The sequence below is a fragment of the Heloderma suspectum genome, chromosome 4 (genome assembly GCF_057233095.1).
Source record: "Heloderma suspectum isolate Gila_16-S chromosome 4, 16-S_ref, whole genome shotgun sequence".
In the NCBI taxonomy this organism is placed as follows: Eukaryota; Metazoa; Chordata; class Lepidosauria; order Squamata; family Helodermatidae; genus Heloderma; species Heloderma suspectum.
The window spans coordinates 35676363-35687559 of record NC_139461.1 but is presented as its reverse complement, the minus strand read 5'-3'; the positions used below and the strand labels follow the sequence as shown (position 1 = coordinate 35687559).

Genomic DNA, 11197 nt, shown 5'->3' with positions numbered 1-11197 from the left:
ATATTGTGGAGAAGCAATCATTTGTGCTTTCTTAAATACTATGTAAAAACTAAGAATATGTATATATCCATCGTGTTAAGAGTTCTGCTCTATGAAGAACTAGAACATGGTCCTGGGCAGACATAATGCTAACTATATTTTACCCATGGTTAAAAGATTGAAAGTGGGCTCTGGGCTTTTGTACTCCCATTTCTTCCAGTCCCTGAATTTTCACTCCCTGAAAACTCCCTGATACGAATTTCCACCTTCACTGTCCTGCCTTAACCATCAGGACCGATGCTAACCATGGTTAATGCTAATCAGGGCTTCTGTCTCAACCAGGGTTTGAAGAAGGCTTGCACAGAGAAAATTTGGTTAGTGTTAATGATGGTTAGGGCTACTTCACACCGAGCTTTTATCCTGTGATTGAGATTGCTCCTTCATGGAAGTCTGCGGGCTGTTTACATGACGCCGTAACCCTGCTGTGACCCTCCTGCACAAAATGCCCTTTGTTCCATTTTTAAATAGATTGCAGATAATGAGCTATCAATTACCCCGTTGTGTTCCGTTTCAGTTTCCTCCATCAACAGAGTTAAAGCGGCAAGAAGAGGCACGAGATCAATGACAGATAATGGAAGACTCAGATAAGGGGGGTGGGGAGGAGGGGAAAAGGGGAAGCAAAAAAGGAAGCACATGTAAAGGGAGTCAGTTGTGATCCTCCATTTATTAAAATGGAAGCAGAAAGCCCCATTTTAAATGCAGGATTTTAAGCTGTTGTACAAATGCCCTTAGTGTCAATGCAGGTGTAAAGGTGAACAATAATTAAAGATGACAATGGAAACTTTTGGAGGTTGGGGTGAGGGTGGAATTTGCACTAGAGAAGGAAAGAATTGGAAGGATGGAGCACAAAGATGTCCAGGGTCTACTCTCAATCTTTTAATCATCTCCAGTCTACTTTAGCTGGTTCATTCAAACCAGAGTGGTTTAAACTTGACTCTGGACTCCTCGTTAAAACTCTTACACATAATCAAACAGCTTAATGATTCCCTTTGTGCATTTATTTATTATTTACTGTATTCTATCCCACTTTTCAGACAATTGTTGTCTCCCAAAGCAGCTCCAGCAAGAGAGAGAGAGAGACCCAGCCATCAGGCTTAGAAACTAAGAAGACACACGAGGGAAGGAGAGCGGAGGGAAAAGGAAGAGGCAGGCGACCAGTTTTTCAAGGCCAGAACAAGGCGGTGAGCTGTGAGCGGGCATCGCAGTGCCCTTGGGCCAGGCTGATCTTCCCTTGCTGGTGTTTCTGCCTGAGCAGCAATTGGTGGTTCTTGTTCCTGTGCCTGATGGATGGGGCCAGGGTGTTCTCCCCCTTACTTCTGCTGTCCCAGAGCTACAGGCAGATGGAGCAGAATGTTCTTTCTGGCAGGGAGGGGGAAACGAGCTCCTTGCAATTGCTCCTTCTCTGGCCAATAGATGGGCCAGGCTGCTCTCCCCCTTGGCTTGATGTTATTCCTGGCAAGTAGGGGGTACAGCCTCTCAATGGCCCTAGGTCCCCTGGCTGATGGCAGAAGCCAGAGTGTGTGCCCCTCTTGCTCTTCAGTCTTATCAATAATATGGTCTTATAACTTCCATAGCTTCAGACTCAGCTGCTGTGGAACTGAGACCAGGCCAGGCTGGGTTAAGTCAATGGCAGAGGGGGAATGAAGTATAGGCAGAGGTGGTCTGTAGCCAGCATGAAGAAGCCAGAGTAGTCTCCTAATTGTTGACTAGAGAGTCAGACTAGCCTTTATGGAGGTCAGTGAATACCACCTGATATAAGTAAGCTTCCTTGCTAGTATGGTTGAAGTCTCTTCCAAAGACCAGAGCTTAGTGGTGTACATGCTGAATCATAGGAACATGGGAAGTCAGTCCATTTTCTGTACAGCTCAATATTGTCTATTCTTCCTGGCAGCAGCTTCCTACAGTTTCAGGCAGGGATGTACGGATCTTATTAAATTCATTTCATCTGTGTTTTGTAGATTGTCATATCTTGTTTCGTCATCTGCTCATTGATGTTTTTAACCAGAATTTTGTTCTACTCTATCATTAACACTAATGTGCACTTGTGGAAATGCACTAATCCGCTTTACTAAATGCATATTGGTGCTAATTTGTATTAACTAATGTGCATTAGCAAAAGTGTACATTAGTGCTAATCAAATTAGTGCAAATCCCACCCAAAGGTGAAAAACCAGTCTGTGTGACTGGGGAAAAGCTGGTTCACTGCGGAATCCACAGGATGGATTTATAGAAATCCAAACTCATTTGGAATGGATCCATTGTAGATTTCTCCAAATCCCTAGTCTCAGGCTGAGGTCTTTCACATCATCTGATAATACTTGATCCTTTAACTGGCCATGTCTGGAATTGAACCCCTGATACTCATCAATTGCCAGTTCAATAAATAATATTATGGCTTCATCTTATGTTTCTGTTAGTACAAATTCAAGTGACATTGGTAAGGGAAAAACTTCACCATGTTCCACGCACCATCATTTTGGTGACTGTTTGCAGGAAGGGTGAATTTAGCTGTGAACTAAGATGAAAATATTAATTCATTCCAAGTGAGGCAAGAAGTGTCAAATCTGACTTTGTGGTGTTGTCAGGATCCTCATCCCTACTTTTACTCTGATTTGGCTTTATTATAGCTTACAATATGATCCCTGGTTGGCTGGAATCACCTCTGGATTGTGTTTGTTTGTTTTTAAAGTGATGACTAAAACTGCAAATCCGGGAAAGAAGCATCCACTGTGAATAGGCAGTGAACAGCATCTGAAAAAGGTAAGCCTTTTTTAAAATGAAACTTTTGCCTCCTCGCTCCAAGAACTGCTTTCAACCTGAAAGATTTTGTCACCAAAATCTGGCATTAATTATATCATTTCAAGATTAAACAAACAAACCAACCCTATCTCTTAATTTAAAAAGTACCAAGGCCATGATCCAAACCATTTAAATAAGTTCCATTGAAAACAACATATAGGATAAAATGACTGATATATGCATTACCTACAATTCTGAACTGTTTGCTTCTGTCATAAATAAATAACATATTTGAAAAAGTGGAGCAGGGCAAACTTGAAAGATTTTTCTTTCCATGGGAAACCACTAGTCGGGTGCTTTGTCAGAGACCCAATCTAAATAACTATGTTTTGATGCATTACATTAATCACAATAGAAAGATGAAGTTTGAAAGATTACAAATGTAAAAGCCCCCTTGGGAAAAATAGTACTTTTAATGGGCTTTATCTTTTTTTAAAGTTTTTCGTAAGTTCACTCCTCTTACAGGAAATTTGCTGAAACGGTTCAACACTGATCTGTGGAAGAGGCAGTGTTGTCTTCAATTACTCCCCAAGGTCTTGTATAATCTCCTCAAATATTAGGTATACAGCAAACCTTTTGTTGCGAGCTGTTGTAATCTCTTTGTATTTAATGCCTTGTACAAAATGTTCTCAATTATCTTCTTTTTATTGAAAGTGTTAGTTACTCCTTTCTACTTAGTCTTTCAAGAATCATAAACACACTATTGTTTAACTGATCCATCATTTTTCACCATAATCCCTTCATCTCTCATAATAAAGATAACTGAACAAAGATGACAATAAAGGAACCTGTGCTTCTTAGATGTCTAATGACTTTCCATTCATAAAAGTCATACAAATGGCCTCAACAGCTGCTACTTGTAATATGTGGGATTAGAAGAATGGATGGGGAGAAGGGTTTTGCTAGAAAGTAACTGTTTTTTCCTGGGCTACAGGCAGTTTGTTGTTGCTGTTTCAATATTCTCATTTTTCAAACATTAAATCCGTGTGCGTCAATGCTCATTGGAAGATATTAGATTGATAGAGCTCAGAAGAAAGAAAGGGGAAGGAAAGACTATTGGGGTTTAGTTCCTCAGAGGACCTTACCATTGGCTGAAGTGGGGTTATCTTTAGCCTTTGGGGAACATTCATTAGGGCACGAATGCATACCCTTTTTTTGTCCCGGGGGCTGCATCAGATGTTTGCTGGGATGGCCAGTGCCACACATATGCACGCATACACTCTTCTCACACTCACCCCATCAACAAGATCAAAGTGGTAAAAAAAACCACACCTCGCCCCAGCCACCATAACGCAATCACCACAAAACAAAAATGAAAAAAGGCTCTATGGTTCCTGCCATAGAGCAGGAACATCATTCCTAGAGTATCCCAGGAAGTAGGGAGGAACCTTCAACCACTGCTTCCTGGGATATTCTAGGAATGAGGTTCCTGTTGTACGGCAGAAACCACAGAGCCTTTTTGTAGAGCACTGTTTTTTTTTTCTCCCCCCCCATGTTTTCAGCAGCTGGCAGCTGCAGATGCTGGGTGTTTGGGGGCTGCTTGGGGCCACCTTGGGACCACCTGCAGCCTTGCATTAGAGAATAACAAGTGAAACATGCAACACGTTGCTTTGTGGAGTGAAGTGCTCCAGGATACGCCATTCCATTCTCCCTCCCTCATGGCTTTCGGTTTCCTTCCCCCTCAACAGTCAGCCAGCTTTCTGTGGCCACTGACATGCTCAGTCCTCATGAGTCATGGGGCTTTTCCAAGCATTTCTTCCTTGAAAATTTTCTTTTCTAAACATGTTTTGCACTTCTATAAACCTTGGGGTTCCCCCAAACCCACTGATGCCTCCTTCTTGTGTTTTTGTTGTACTGTTTTGGCTATATAAGCAATGGCACACAAGCCATTGTATACAAAAATACATGTATTCGGAGAAATGCACAGAAATATGTATACAGATTTTCATGCATACTTTAAAAAAATGCTCAACATTTGGAATGAACTGAACATAAGACTGGAAAAATTCTCATAGTTTGGGACGAACTGAATTTAAGATTGGAAAAAATGAGAAACGGAAAGAAACTGAAATTGACAAATTAATCCATTCCTAACATTCAGCCATGGAGCTTTTGGGGTGACTTTGAGCCAGTTGCTATGTCTCAGCCTATCGGACCTCACAAGCTTGTTGCAAGGGGAAAAAATGGGTGTGCAAAGGCCCCTGTGCAGTTACCCATAACAACTTGGAGGGGGGGGGGGTAGGATAACAATGTCGTAACTGTGCTTCAGTTTTAACTCAACTCTCAGAAGTTGCTTCATCTATCAGATGTTTGTGGGGTGGGGGAAAAAAAACCCCTTTTCTAAGTTATGTATTAGACAGCACACATTATACTAACCTGGGGTAACTTAATTAGGACTATATCTATGCTATTCAGGCTTGTGCAAATGAAGACTGATTGTGGCTCTATAACACTGGTGATTGAGATAATCTTCCTTCAATTGCATTAAGGAGTGGATTGTTGCAGAAGTTAACCCTCTCCTGCTGTGATAGGATCAACTTGCATTACATAAGCTAAGGCAGGAGGACTAATTGACTGGGAAAGCAAGGTTAGTGGAGAAAAGCCCAAAGTACTTTGGAAAATTATGTTGCTTGGCTGAAGCAGCAGGAAGGAGAGTAGTATTTCTCTCTCTCTCTCTCTCTCTCTCTCTCTCCCCCCCCCCTCTTGCTTTTTGAAGCAGTAAAGCTGAGAAACAGCAGGGACATATCACAGGGTTTCCTATGTTAAAGTGGATAAAGTGGCCCACCCAGATCTGATCAGATATATCTTGCTCTTTGCCTGAAGAGGAATCAGATACTCTTCAGTCCCAGATGATAAGGCAATTTATTTCATCCCCTTCAGTCTGGCAAGGGGATGAAGGCAAATTCCTCCCTCCCAATTGCTCTGAAAAGGAATAGACCTTTCACATAATATTGCCGAGGCTTGTAACAAAATTAAGTCTTGCCACTGTGAAAGACCCCAGATACGTTTTGATGCCTGAGAGACAGGAAATCCAAAGGGCATCTCCTTGGTGGTAAAAAATATAATGCAACATTATACCTGTTGGGTTGGATCCAGGATCTGCCTCCCACAAGACAGGAAGGACTCCATTTGCAGAAGATCCCCCTCTTCTTCCCACAGCTCACCTCATTCAGCACAGTCTCCTGACTAGGGATGGGAGAAGCAGCAATTTTTGAGCTTGCCTAAATTCTTCGAAAATGTCTTTGAAGCTCATTTCAGCTCACTCCCATAGGCAGTTTTCCCCCATTGACTGAAGCATGAAAATTCATTTTTAAAAAAGAAAATGTGCATTTCAAAGTGCACATTTAAAAAAAAATTTTTTTTGAATGCGATTGCAAATTTGGAAATTTGCAAACATTTCTAAAAAAAAAAAAAAAAAGCCCTGGTGCTTGCATTTGGGATGATGAATGCGACATGCTCGCATGATCTGTGAACAGAATGAAATCCTCATACATTCCTACTCCGTGTGGCATCTTCAGGGTGCTGGGGGGGGGGGCTACTATAGGAAGGAGGGGGCAGGGAAGTCCAGTTCTGCCAGCCCAGTTGAGCCAACATAAATTTTGATTCAACACTATGTAAATATATTCTAAATTGTTTGCTCTTTAAACTGCTGACTGAGATAAGCAACCTCACCCTGCCTAAAGCTAGAGCTTGCCCTGCCAAAGACACCCTGCCCTGCTCAAGATTAAAAGGTATGATCTGATGCTGTTAACTACGATACAAATCTTCATAAAATTGTGGTATCTTAGTCCTTTTCAATTCAAGTGAATCTGACAATATACAAAGCATAGCCATAATACTATTGTTTCCTCTTCTCCTTTGAGTTTACAAATAACTGAAACACCCGAGAGAGGGAAAAATGAGCTTGCTCCTTGTGCATGATCGTGCAATTCTAGTTTCAGGCAGTGATTTCTTTTCAGGCACTCAAACACAGGCATCTCTACATCAGCCTAAAACCCTGCATTTAAAACCGGTCTTTCTGCTTCATTTTTAAATGTGGCAAGGTTCACGATGACTCCCTTTTTCACGTGCTTCCTTCCCCCCCTTCCCTCTCCTTCTCCCCATATTGGAGTCTTCCATTGTCTTTCATTGATCTCGCTCCCCTTCTTGCCGCTTTTCCTCTTTTCACAGAGGAAACTGAAGCGGAACACAAGGTGGTAATTTGATAGCTCGTTATCTGCGATCTATTTAAAAATGGAACAAAGGGCATTTAGTGCAGAAGATGCCTTGAATGATCACGGCATCATGTAAAGAGCCCCCAAACTTCCATGAAAGAGCAATCTCAGTCGAGGGTAAATCTCCATGTGAAAGAGCCCTTAGAGAGGCTTGCCCAGCTCTGCCTAGCATCAACTGATCTTCATGCTCAAATATGTGCTTAATCCTCAACGTGCTTATGTGTGCTTCCCTAATATTAGGATCTGGGGAGTTACATTTCAGCTTATTCAGGAGGCTGCTGCAATAAGCAGCTTTGGAGTTTTGAAAAAAACAACAAATCACTTCTTTGTGGAGAAGGCTAAAATATGAGCTGGCTCTTTCTACCGGCAGGAAGCGGGCTTTGCCATTCTTCTTTCACTACAAATGCTACTTTCTCAGAAAGGGCTTTGAAAGAAATCTGAAATCCATTTACAGACTTGGAGACGGTGGCACAGGAACCTCTTAATGCCCAGCTCTATCTGCCATGCTCCTTGTCCCAGGATTGACTGCTCTCTGGATTCAAATGATTCACACAAAATGGGAGCATGAGGAAATAAGAATAAAAAAGTATGTTTCTTTAGGCACTAAGGAAGAGCTCCCCAGCCCATAGCAGCTCCTGCAAAGAGGAGAAGTGTGGCATGAGCGGAACATGCTCACTAGTTCGATGTCTAGCTGGAGGCCCAAGCTTTATTTCGTGCTAGGCCTGCACTGGGCTCTGTAAGCAAGGGAACAGAGAGCCTCGTGCGTAAGGTGAGGCTAGCTTTTATATGGAGATATACGTCACAGCGCACCATACAGATACGTTGCCTTATAAGGTCACTTCTAACAAGCTCTAAGATACACGTCATCAGGTTGCACCAGGTCACTCTAGGTTGCGCGCGCAGCATTTGTGCTGTATGCAGAGCGGGTTATATAACTCAGTGCTGTGTGCAGAGCCGGATTGCCCTCATTTTGTCATGGCCTATGTGACACCTGGAACGTTTCTTGTGACAGAAGGGTTGCAGGGCACTGTCCGCCTGTCCACCTGCCCCTTTTGCACAGCAGCCATGACACGCGTTACTTGGGAAGCTTCCTGGGTGTTGCGGGCTCCAGAAGGAAATCTCACAATGATTGGGAGGCTGCAGTCATCACAAGAGAAGCAGGGATACAAAGCCTTGCAAGAAATGGGCTTTCCTAGTCTCATGAGGTTTGGGAGTGAGGTAAGTTTGGCAGAGGCCTACATAAGGCCTTGTCATACGTGGCTTAGCCTCAGTTTGGCCAGGCAGGCCACAAAACCCATCCAGCTGCCTCCAAAAGCTGGTTACTCCACTGGGGGGCACAAAGGATTTTTTTTTTTCATGCTAGGATGGGCATGGTTGTTGTTGTTTTTTTTAACTTTCCTTGGGTCAAAATATGTACAAGTTCATCACTGATGCACCCAGTTGTCACAGCTTTGCAGGTAGAACAATGAAAGGGGTGGGGGGATTCAGGCCCAGACACGATGAAGTTATGCAGCTCTCCCAACATGCTGTGTGCAAGGACAGGGTTCCCCCCACCCCCAGTGGCATAGTGGGCAGGATGGGAACCACCCAGCAGATGTTGGGCTAGTGCTGGAGATGGGACCTGTGGTTAGCCTATCTGTATCCCCAAGCACAGGGCTTCATCAAGGCAGAACAGAAGACTCATGAGTGAGCAGACCACTTAAATGGGCAGCCAGGCCAGTTTCTTCAGTCTCCCCTCTCTCCTAAGAGAGAGATGCTGCGGGCCCCAGGAGGAAATCTCACAACAACGGTCATCCCAAGTGGAGCCAGGATACAAAGCCTTGCAAGAAATGGGATTTTCCATTCTCATAAGATTTGGGGGTGGGATTTGGCAGAGGACTAAGAGGAGAGCGGGGGCTTCCCACCCCTCCCCCCATATTAGCTGATCTCAAAATGAACAAAGTTGTGTCCAAGAAAAAAACACAAACCCGTGTCTGCCTCTTTCTTGCTGACTGCATTATCTGCCGCTTGGCCAAAGCTGCTCTATCTGTGATTGTTCAGTCTTCCAAAAGCTACAGTCATGCCTGCACATGAGTCTGTCTTTTGTCACAGGTCACAGAGATTTGGCTGTCTCGCACACTGTTGGTGCCCGTTAAAGACCTATTTATTTGTGCAGACTTGTAGGTTATTGGCAAGTCCCTATTTGTTTTTCGTTTTGTGTTTTTGTACTGACTGATTGTGTTGATGGTTTTATTGTATTTCATTATATAGTTGTGATTTTAGAGTCATGATTTTAATGTTGTCTATATGATGTATTAGGGGGCCACGGTGGCTTAGTGGTTAAGACGCTGAACTGTAGACCGGAAGGTCAGCAGGACAGCAGTTCGAGACCCAAGTGCCGCGTGATGGAGTGAGCTCCCGTCTTCAGTCCCAGCTCCTGCCAAGTGCCAACCTAGCAGTTCAAAAGCAAGAAATTGCAAGTAGATAAATAGGTACCGCTTTGGTGGGAAAGGTAACAGTGTTCCGTGCACCTTGGTGTTCAGTCGCGCCGGCCACATGACCACGGAAGCATCTTCGGACAGCGCTGGCTCTTCGGCTTAGAAATGGAGATGAGCACCACACCCTAGAGTCGGACACGACTGGTTGGGGACACCTTTACCTTTTTACCTTTTTATATGGTGTATTATTCTTAAGTTTATTAGCTGCCCTGGGCTCTTCATGAGGAGCGGTGGGATATAAATCAAAGAAATAAATGTGACATGTGACACTGTGCATCCTCTGCAGATTGAACCTGTAGTTTTGCATCACTGTATGTTCTCTTCATGTCAAGCAGATGCCATCAAATAAGTGCTCTTCGAATATGTGTTGCTGGCTAATGGTAATACAGAGGAAGAGTGTGAAGGCACTTTCGAGAGTGAAGTGGGTAGGGCATGTGCTTAACCCTTTCCCAACCCACTAAGTATCCCCTGCAACCCCTGTTCACAGTTCCTCCCCCACACCCCACCCCATTGCCTTTGCTGGACTTATTTCAGTTTTTGGAGCTGGTTGGAGAAAAATCCATCCATAGGAGAGGTTGCATGAGGAATCAGAAGGCAGGGGAGAATCAGAAACAAAAAAAAGAAAAAAGAAAAAACAGCGATTCCTTCCTTCCCTGCAAAGGCTTTACCAAAGCCTGCAACTGAGAACTGCATGTTTACCCTGTAACCTGCCAAAGTATGATTGAAATTCATGTTTGTGAGAAATGGGCTGCAGCAATAAGGAGATCCTTATCATCTAACTTTCGTATAAACTACTGAAATGGGTTTCAGAGGATGCAAAAACTAAGACAAGAACTTCAATGCTGTTCTGTGAGAAAATGCAAATGTTCTCTCCGAGCATTTAGAAGGTGTTTTCTGCTGCCATTCTCCATAGGGCCCAGGCAGAGTCAAGCAACTGCACTGACACAAGTGAATGAGTCGAATAATCACCAGATGAGAGAATGAGTCAGAGAAGCTGCCAGATCATGGAAGCTTTTGGAGGAGTGGTGTTCTGTGGCCTCCCCAACAATTCACTATAAAGGAAGCTTATTAATCTTTAAAGGTGCAATTCTTTGTATATTAAGGCAGAGAAAAGGCCTACAAGTCCCAGCATGCCCCAGCCAACCATGCTGGCCGGGGCATGCTGGGAGTTGTAGGCCTTTTCTCTGTCTAAACATGCGTAGGATTGTTCCTTTAGAGCATTGTTCATACTAAACATAGAACATTCTTCACTCAAACTCTGAGCTGACACTGAACTGATCCCTGCACCCTTCCAGGTGATACCTGAACCTGATGCCTATGTGGGACCCCTTAATTGAAATGTGCTTATGGGTAGTCTCCAGTAAAAATGGGCAGTTTTTATATTTTGTTAGATGTCAAGATTGGCATCGATATGGGCTATGCTATGAACACAAGACCTTTTGTTTCTATTGTTCTCTGGAGTCCAAGAGCCACATTAATCTCCCTTTCCCTACAATGTGTTTTAATTCTTATGCGCACACAACGATTAATGCATTCCACTCTCCTGTGTTTTTTATTACCACAGACCTCCTGCTTTACGCCATTGGAATGTTACATATATTACATTCATTATTTATTATTGTTGTATTGGTAGCCATTGTGCAGTCGAAAACTCATTTCCCCCCAAGA

The 11197-nt window shown here is 43.4% G+C and overlaps 1 long non-coding RNA gene across 1 annotated transcript in view; it reads left to right on the top strand.

Annotated features, from left to right (window-relative positions):
• The first annotated feature begins 2765 nt into the window (after positions 1 to 2765).
• LOC146346696 (uncharacterized) overlaps positions 2766 to 11197 on the top strand; it is a 45357-nt gene continuing 36925 nt past the window's right edge. The window contains exon 1 of the long non-coding RNA XR_014789828.1: positions 2766 to 2799. This is a non-coding gene — a long non-coding RNA (uncharacterized LOC146346696). The remainder of the gene's footprint in view (positions 2800 to 11197) is intronic.